The 9,816-nt window shown below is 42.2% G+C and overlaps 1 long non-coding RNA gene across 5 annotated transcripts in view; it reads left to right on the forward strand.

Moving 5' to 3' along the window:
• The window catches only part of LOC146435577 (uncharacterized), a 358,567-nt gene that overhangs the window by 185,042 nt on the left and 163,709 nt on the right, over window positions 1-9,816 (forward strand). The window lies entirely within an intron of this gene.

Below are 9,816 nucleotides of genomic sequence, written 5' to 3' on the forward strand. Positions count from 1 at the left end.
GTCAAATCCAGCAATATGAATAAATCCAGCAGACAGCTTAAAACAATGAAGTCCAACTAGATGAGGAGACAGGCAGGGTTCATGCTTTATTTACCTTAATGGATTTGTGAAGCTAAGTCCTGTGCAGCTGTTGGAAAATTTATGGAATTCATTGCTAAAGCAAACCACTTGGATGATAGACATGGCTGTGATTTCAGTTGTGTCAGTGCCAGGCAAGCCTTTGGTTTTGTACTGCAAACACTCTTTAATAACAGGTCTTGTATTTCGCCTTTTGGCTTCTGAAAGCATATTAGTCCCTTCTTGATGTGCAGCTGATTGTGATGCAGCCTCGTGGTTTAGCTTTCAGTTCATAGTGGTCCCTGGCTGTCCATGTCTTTGCTGCTTGCCTGGCAGTGGCACAGCACAGCTGAAGGAGATGCTCTGAGTGCAGCACAGTGTCACCAACTGCACCTCTGCTGCCGTGCCCAGCACGAGAACGCTGTCAGTGTGATTGCCTCTTGTACACAGATGGCCTTTTAAAATGTACTTAAACTCCTGATAGATTTCCAAATATTTCCAATTGACAGCCTCCTTACAAATACCCATTTCAGGGAATGGGAGCCAACATTTCCATAATCGTGTTTGGTCGTTCACATAGCCATAATGTTAGAATATAATGAGGAAAACTGGCTGTGCTAAGGCATGAGCGTTAATTGGAAGCAAATGCCAAAAAGATGTTTTTGTAATGAATGCATCGGTATTTAAGTAGTTTCCCATCACTTTAATATCAAAAATGTGCTGGGATCTGCCAACTCACTTGGTAATCTTGGTTAATACCCAGGAAGTTGCACAGTCAGTGGCTTTAAGCAGCACTGTTACTCAGCGCACTTCTCAGGATCTGTACATTTTAGCAGCAATTGCTTGCTGCCTTTTACAGCGTTGGCAGCAATTGTCAAAGTGACTGTAGTTTTTGTCCAGGGAGAAGTGCTGTCCTGTAATTCCAAGGGACACTCGAGGACACCACTCACAACAGCAGAATAAGGACCTGCAGCATTTTACTGGGCCCTGACTGTGGCTCCCCTTTGAGCCCAGCTCAGTAAAATCTGCCTGTGCCCTGGGGATTGCCAGGCAGAGTGGGATGTGCATTCAGTGTTTGCAGCATTTACACAATTGAAGCCGAAGGTGGAATTTATTGCGTGGGAATTTGACTGGTTTGTTTGCAGTGCCCTGGATGCACATTGTGCCATGGCACAGCAGTGTCTGAAGCAGAAAGTAAAGCAAAGCAGGGCTGCAAGAGCCACTTCCATCTGGGCACTGCAGTTCTGAGTGGCTCAGAATGAAACACTGGCTGCTTCCAAAGCAGAGCTACTGAGAAACCGTTCAAGATCCTGTAAGTAATGCCATTCATATCTTGTGGCAAATCATGTGCAATTCCATCCATCAGTGTTTCCTTTCTATTATACTGTTGGCATGACAAAGCAGCAAGTGTTGGCAGAGTCAGTGCTCCAGCTCTCTTATCTGTGTATAGGAACTGGTTCACATTGGCCGTGGAGTTGTGTTAGATAGTATTTCCATCCTGTGTTACTGTCCACTCATGATTCCTTGGCAGACTGCCAGATCTTCCATACTTTGCTCCTGCTGGTTCTTTGCTTTTTCTCAAGGCTCTGCATGTTTTTTTCTCCCTTGCTTTTTAAGTGGAAAATACTTTGCTTTTCCAGAGTGTGAGGATATTTCTTTCTCAAATTTTTCTGTTTTACTGTGTAATTTTCCCCTTTTTTGTGAAAAAAGGTCCTGCTTCAAGAGTTCCCAGAAGCTGTGGCTGCCATTTAATTTCTGTAATGTCTTTCCTGTTGTGGGAGGTTTTGAAGGGTATTTGTTGTAAGGGAGGGCAAAAAAAGTGAAGAAAAACTGATCTTGCTTGGGGGAGGGTTTTGCTGTGAGCATTCAAGACAGTAAAGGATTTTCTGTTCTAGAATCCTAGCAGGTGTTAATTGACATTATATGTAGATATATGTCACAGTAAGGAAGCCTAATCACGTTCCTCTTTGAAAAAAGTTTGTGCCCCCTGACATTATTAAAGTGCACTACAGATTTTTTTTTTAAAGAAAAACAGCTGCATTTTCTCTAAGGTGACCAGGTAAGTAGCTGCATTCTTTTTCTGTCTGCCTTGAGTAGATGTATCGTATTACAGTGCTGTAATTGAAGAAAATTAGGTATAGTACTTCTTCATTCCTTAAAGTATGTCCACAGACAGTGTTTTCAACCTGTAGCTTAAACATGTCTAATGTGCAGTTATCTAAGAGAAAATCTGGTGTCTAAATGCACAAATGGTTAGCAAATACCTTAAGGTATGGAACTGGATTTGGATTTCCACAAAGTTCAAATGAGGTCTTTCGCTGAGTGCTTTTATAACAACAGAAAAGTCAGAGGATACACAGAAAGCATGATTTGAAGTCTGATCAAAGATATAAAATAACAAAAAAGAAGGAATAAATAGTAATTTTCACTGAGGCAGGAGATCGCTAGCATATCTCAGGGAAATCTCAATGCCTACTCATAAATAGTCTTTGGCAGGTGTATCAGGAATGAGGAGGTATTTGCTTAATTTATGACATTATTTGTGCTAATAAAAATTGAAGTGGCTGAGAAGAGGTATATTGGGATTTCAAAATAAGGATTAAGGGATTAAATGATAAATGAAGCTCAGTGTTGGTAATGGGAATTACTGTACATTGGAGAAGCCAGTCCTGATCTGTTCATGTAACACAAAGGGCACTGAAGTGGTGGTTATTACTTCCAGGTAATTTTGGATAATCTTTTGACTGTGTCGCTCTGGTGCTCAGTGTGTACATCTCAGATAGAGTTCTGCCACCTCTCCCCTCTCAGAAAGATAGATGAGGAGCCCAGCACGGCTTACAGCACTTTTGAAGCTGTTCCATAGAAGGAATGACAAAGTAGACAAATCTTCATCTTGGAGGAGAGAAAACTGAAGTGGTGTGAAATAGAGAGCCTGTAAAATAGTAAGTAGAAAATAGACAGTGGGTAGGGAAGGATCAGTAAATGTTTTTCATAGTGGGGATAATACTGGGAAGTTTTAAAACAAGAAAGAAAGAGTCTTTTTTCCCCAGACCCATTATTAAATTGTGTGACTTGCTGCTCAGAAATGTTGTGGACACCAAAAATATAACTGGATTAAATACAGTATTGTTAAATGCAGGTTCATGAAAGGAAGTCCTGTAAGAGGCTATAAAATATGAAGGTACTACATCTGGCTCAGGTAGTTTGAAGTGTTTGCTAGAGGAAAGATGGAATAGGCTTGCAGTGGTTTTAAATGCTTCTCCTAAACCATCATTGTCAGAGATTGTGTGCTGTGCTGCAGGACCTTTGGGCTGACCAAGACAGCAGTTATGTCATCAGTAAAACATCAATAGATGACAGCAGTGGCTGAAGAAACCCAAATTCTCCTACTGTATACAGATTAAAATCAGAATTGTATGTGTGCTGTAGCCTTGTCCATAATTGGAATGTTGGCTGACAAGAGCAGCAGTGCTGTTCTGAACGGCCTGACTCGTTTGGGCCATATTTGTGTTTATCATTTGGAGGTATGAGGTTATTGCACTGCCTCTCTCTAAAGCGCAGTGGCCTGTGAACCTGGTTACAGTTGAGGTTCCCCTGGAGACCTGGGCTTGGAAGGCTCTCTGTACAGAGCAATGTGCTCCCTCCTGCCCTGCATCTGGTGAACTGTGGAAAGCTGCATGACCTGTACTTGGCAGCCTGCACGTTATGGCTAAACAGCTCCTGCCCTCACTCCAGCTCCCCCGCCTCTGTTAGGAGCTGTGCTGCTCTAGCAGAGATCTTTCTGCCTGCAATGGGAAGGAAGAGATTATCCTTCTCCATGGAGTGTGTTTCAGTTCTGTGGCAATGCTGCAGTGAGCTTGCTGCCATTGGCTGTGCTCTTGTCTTTCACAGACACGCCAGCAGATTGCAGTGCTCTGACTCTCAGGACAGAGCTGTTGATTTCCCTGGGAGCAGTGAGCTATGCAGAGGGATGTGTTTCCATGGCCCCTGCTAGGGAGCAGATGGGCTGCTGCTTCTTGTACTAATTGGACTACTTCAGTCAACTGTGGCTTCATTCCCAAATATTAATCTGTCAGCTTTGGGGCTGGAGCTCACAAAGAGATGCTTTACCGTGACCAGGTGGTGTAGGCAAGTGCAGCTATTGAGGTGTTGAGTGCATTTGTTGTTTGTACAGATCTTCCTGTTTGGACATCCAATAGCCTCAAAGGGTCCAGCTGGAGTCCAAAACTCCAACTCATCCTAATCATCTTGCAGGTGTCCCTACACAGATGGAGATGTCATGCAAGTGCTATTGAAGCACCCCTCCCTGTCAAAATGCCATCATTTCTGTCTTCTCAATGTTGTGCTACTGGAGCTGGGCTCCTGCCAGCCCAGCCAGCTAGAGGAGTCTCAGAAAAGCCAGGAGAAAATGCTCTGTAACGAGCAGAGAACAAAGACCTGTGTCTCGAGCAAATGTTTCCTGTTTGTCTGGAAGTCTGCTATCCACTATCATCTCCCTCCCACCCAAAGAGGAAACAAATATTCCAATTTTGTAGCAGAATTTCTAAAGGACAAATGATTAATCTATTGGCCATGTATCACTGCTTATCAGACCTTGAGCTATTAGATGCTGATCTATTTTGGAAGGACTGTGAAGAATTCTGTTACGCTGGGTACAAAAATACCTTCACTCAAATAAAATAAGAGCTTAAGTTGTTAGGCAAGGGGTCGCTCCCTGGTAGTGCCTTCTGTATGCAATGCAGTGCTATTTTTTCCCCCCATGCCAGCAGTCTCTCAAACTTCAGAAATAATCTAAAGTAGTTTGGGACTTTTTCCAAATCTAGTTTTAGCACAAAAAATACCATCCAACCTGTTGGAACTATTTGTTTAAGGTCAGGTATTTCTTCTTCAGGAGATTGCAGAAGACAAAGCCTCTGACATGGAATTAAAGGGTAATATCAGAGTCAGATGTGGATGATGTTTTCCTGTGCTTCCTAAGGATGGAGGAGCTAGCTGGCATGAGAGCATCCTCAAAGGCAGAGGATTGAAATCTGTCACCTGTATAAGTCAGAAAGATGTCCTTAGTCCTTGTCTGCCGCATCCCAGCTGCCCTGGCTAGTGTGGCTTTTACACAGACACTGAAATCTTCATGGAAAAAGAAAATTATGCACTTGTGTGTTAATGGAGGCACAGGAGAAGAGGGCAAGTTCCCTGTTTGTGCAGAAGTGCTAATGCAGTATAGGGCTGTGCTTGCAGAATGGGTCTGATACCTACTCAGGGATAAAATTGAACTAAGAGAGCATCACACAAGTGCAAAATGGAGGCATGGAGATGCTGGGGCTTGGGCTGGAGCCACCTTCAGCATGTGAACTGCTCAGCTGTTAATGTTTCTTAGGGTGCTGCATTTATGTGTACACCTTCATCTTCTTGCCTTCTGGAGAGAGACTTTTTGGCAACCTATTTAATCCTTACAGGACAGGGAAAAAGCTCTAGGAATTGTTCTGCTATGCATGTTAAGTTGTAGTTATACTGAATTCCAGTAGAGAAATGCAATCATCAGCCTGTCCTTAAAATTCTGGTTCTACCTTGTATTGAGCATGGCTGTTATAATATCTTTTCTTTCTGCTCTCACACACAGCAGGAGCTTTTTACAGTCCATTTCACTGCATCATCCTGGAGAAAGCTGACCTCCTGACCTTGTTTCAACTGTGCTCTTCTGTAATACCCTATTCATTTTGCTGGTAGATGAAATGAGCAGCAAGCTACACACATGGCCCACATCCTTTAGGGAAGAATTGTGCCGTATCTGTGCACAGTCCTGGCAACTTCAGCTGAGAAATGCGCAGTGACAGGACCACTTCAGCAATGTTTATTTTATACAGTCCCAAAAGGTATTGCAGCCATAAGAGTCTGCTGAGGAATCCACATAGGATGGGCCATGCTGTGACTTGGGACAGCCTCCAGCCTGATGGCAGAGGAAGCTGTGCAAACACAACACTACCAGCATTGCTGGAACAGCTGCACTAGATCACTTGAACAGAGATGCATTTTTGTCACTCATTAGTCATTAAATTCCTCTGATATAGATGTGGGCTCACTTCTAATTACAAATAAATGAAGGGAATGTTTCAGAGAGGTGGGCTAATGGACTTGGAGCTTGCAGGAATTACAAAGATCTTGTCCTGAAAGGTTTTTTTTTTTTTTTTTTTGTCGTGAGAGGAAAGGTGGGTACTCCAGGGAGCAGTCGGATTTTGGTTCACACATGCAGGTCATGATGAACACAAACATGGATGCTGCCTTGTGGTTACAACAGGATCTGATTTTTCTATGTTTGATGCTCTGAATGTGTTTAGAAAGATTTTTATTTTTCCCCTGACTTGGGAAGAAGTAAATTTGCTACCCCGCTTTGCTTTTTTCCTTTTCCCCTCATTACTGTTTTGTAATCTTCACTGGTATATGATTTGGTTTCCTGCCCAGACAGAAAAACTGGAGTTTCTGTCTAGACAGGAGATCCTTACTCTCTCAGAAGACAGTTATTTAAAGCAGAGTGTTAGAACAACATTTGTCAATGTTATTTGCACCACACACCCAGTCTAGGTAGAGTCAAAACTCTGTTGTTCCTTACCCACCACTTAGGACCAGAGTAAAATATGATTCCTCCCTATGAGTGCTCAGATCTGATTTAAACATTGTTCCAAAGAATGCTGTAAAAGGCATCTTTCTCTGTACAGCCTTAGGCTGCTGCCACTGTGCGTAGACTTGTCTGCAAAGGCTCCTGATTTAAATTCTCCCTGGTGTATGTGAGCTGATAGCTGCTGCTTGAGTGCATGGAAAACCTCATTGGGACAGGGAATGCCGTTCTGACTGAGCACTCTCTCCTGGTTAACTCCTGCGGTACTCAGAGCATAGCCACTGCAAGGTTACGTTTGGGTCTGCTTTATAGGAGAGGCCTATCCTTTTGGAACTTCCACTGGATATGGATTATTTTGTTTCAAGGAAGCCAGGTGAGATGGATGGATAGAGCCATGCATGATTCTCTCAGTTGAATTTTTAGTGTTGAATTTTTTGTTCACTTGAAAGAAACCGCTCTTAATTATTGTTTCTTTAATGAGCAGAATGGTTTAGATGTGCAGTGTATCAAAGCAGCTGTTGGGAAAGCTCTGATGTGTAATAGCATGAGAAAGCAGGATGGCAAACAAAGCTGTTAGCTTTCAATAGCATGAAAATTATTGGAGAGATAAGGGGAAAGAAGTTGAGAATGGTTTTGGGAAACTGTGATTGTCAGTATAATTAAGAATAGAAAGCTTTATTTTCAGAGGAAAAAGGCTGAGAAGCTAACTGAACGTCTAAAGAATTTTCTGCAGGAAACAATAGGTACTATCAGAAGGAAAGAGTTGTAGTTTAGTTAATGGGGAAAAACCAGTTTTATTGGCATGTAATGAAAAACTTCCTAGTCAGCTACATGGTGGGTTGATTTGCATCCTGTGCACCTTACTGAAGTCACTGGGGTTTCAATGGATGTTATTTAGACCAAATGCTGGATCCTGATGTTACTGAGACAAGTTAGTTTTGTTTGGGATTTGAAGGCTTTTACTGTCCTTTGATGAGAACAGCAGTTGCAAAGGGGGTGATAGCCTTCAGCAGGACTGGAGGTGATTTGAAGGTGCAGAGGAATGTTAATAGGATAGAAATACTATAGTACCAAAGCTCAGTGGTGAGAACCTGTTGCAGTGGCTGGATGAAAGCAAATGAGGCATTCCTCAACCAGGAGTTACTAGAGCCAGAAATACTAGAGGTGTTTGCAGTTTGGTGATGGTTATTTAGAGGGTTCAAGTATCTGCTGATAAACTGGAGATGATTTTAGCTTTTATTCTTTTTGTATAGGTGTGTGCTGAAGGCAGGCACAAAGGTTAACACGTTTAGGCCAAATCATCACCTGCTGTAGATGTAATTGAGATCAGCAGAATGTCACAGATTCCAAGGAAATTGTGCAGATTTACGCCAGTGCAGGTTTGGGACTCAGCCTATTCTCTATATATTTTTGTCAAATAAATAGTAAGTAGTTAGACAACAGACTTGAAAGATAAGTCAGGAAGACACACTGGAATATTAATGCTCTTGTAAGAATGATTTATATTTTGCCTCTCCGAGAGATTTGGGAGGAAAATGCAGCAAATGAAAGAAGTGAAGTAATTGCTGTATTATTAAAAAAACAGCAAGCACCACAAAACCTGGAGCTGGGTTCATACTAAAAATCAGACATGTTGTGGAGCTTGATCTGTAGCTCTGAAAACTATTATGCAAACACAAGTGTAAATCTTAAGGCCAGTATTGAATGACAGTTTAGTCAATAACAGGTGAAAAATCAAAATGAAATTGCTGTGAACATCTCACTGAGGCAAAATAATAGTATACATTTGTCTAGCACTTAACATTTCTAAATTGGGTGGCCATTAAATTGTACAGGAAGTTGCATTGATCTTAGATGCCTGGAAAGAAAGGTTGTGCCATATTTCTAGAGCTTCTGTAGCTATGAACAGGTTTGTTAGACTGGAGGGTTGTGACTAAGGAATGATAGGTAATTTCAAAAAAAGTATGAGGGAATGAGTGCTTTCTATCTAGGTTTAATAAAAAATACCATGTACTTAGAAGTTAAGTTGAGCAGCCCTTGGAAAGCAAAGTAATTGGTGTTTGAGGCTGCAGTGGAGTTGACTGGAATTTTCTGAGAGAATAAACTGATTGTCTTTCTGAAGAAAAATGAACGATGCTATTGAAAACTGTTTTAAAAACATTTAAGGAGCTCCACTGCTGAAGAGCACCCATCATGCTAAAAGAACCAGCATGTGCTTGCCTAGCAGTCCCTTCTGCCAGGGCCCCCTGCCAGCCCAGGGACACAGCAAAAGTTGGCCTGCTCCTCAGGGTTGTTGGAACAGCAGCTGGAAGCTGCTCAGAAAGGCTGCTGTGTGCAGCCCATATTGTGCCTTGTGAACTCAAGTACAGACTTGGTTGGGAAGGGAGAGAACAGAAATCTGAACAAAACGTTGATAATCTGTCCAAGTCAGTAGAGATGTGACTGATCTCCCTGGGGCTAATTCTGTGTATAAAGTTAAATGTAGGCCTAGAGGGTTTCTTGGATACAGTCAGGAAGTTCATTCACTCTCAAGCTGGAGAAATAAAACAGGGTAAAATCACAGTAATTGACAGCTCTTGGGTCTGGGTGAATTTCTGACGTTGCCAGTTGACTTCACTGCAGGAGCAGGGCCTAAGGCTGGCCCAGGCTCTCAGCAAAGGGACTGTGTTCAGAGGGCTGGGCTCTGCAGGGAACCTGTACATTTGCAGTCTCAGACATTTATTTTTGTAGTGGCCATATGTGAGGGCTTTTCATAATTGCCATCTGTGGAATGAAAGGCAGTCCAGGCTAAAATGTGCCCAGTTGCAAATATTAGAAAATATGGCTATTATAAAAAGTCCAAAGAACTTATGCAAATGTTCCATTTCCAGTGGAAGGGCCAGATTCTAATATCACGCATGATGCACAGTAACAGATTTTTCCTAGGTATGCTGGGATGCCCACACTGCGCCTGAGATTAGAATCTGTCCCAAAAATGGATCATTGGGATATGAAAGAACCAATGATGAGGAAAATCAGATTTTATTGAGGTTTTTTTTTCTTCACCCTTACTCTGTGAGAATTGGCTTTCAGCATAGTTCTTGGTCTTTGTAGTTCATTAGGAAAATTGGCAATAAAAATAATGACAAAATGTGAAAACTAATTTTCTT

This window comes from Lichenostomus cassidix, chromosome 6 (assembly GCF_008360975.1).
Source record: "Lichenostomus cassidix isolate B80296 chromosome 6, HeHo_3.0, whole genome shotgun sequence".
Taxonomy (NCBI): Eukaryota; Metazoa; Chordata; class Aves; order Passeriformes; family Meliphagidae; genus Lichenostomus; species Lichenostomus cassidix.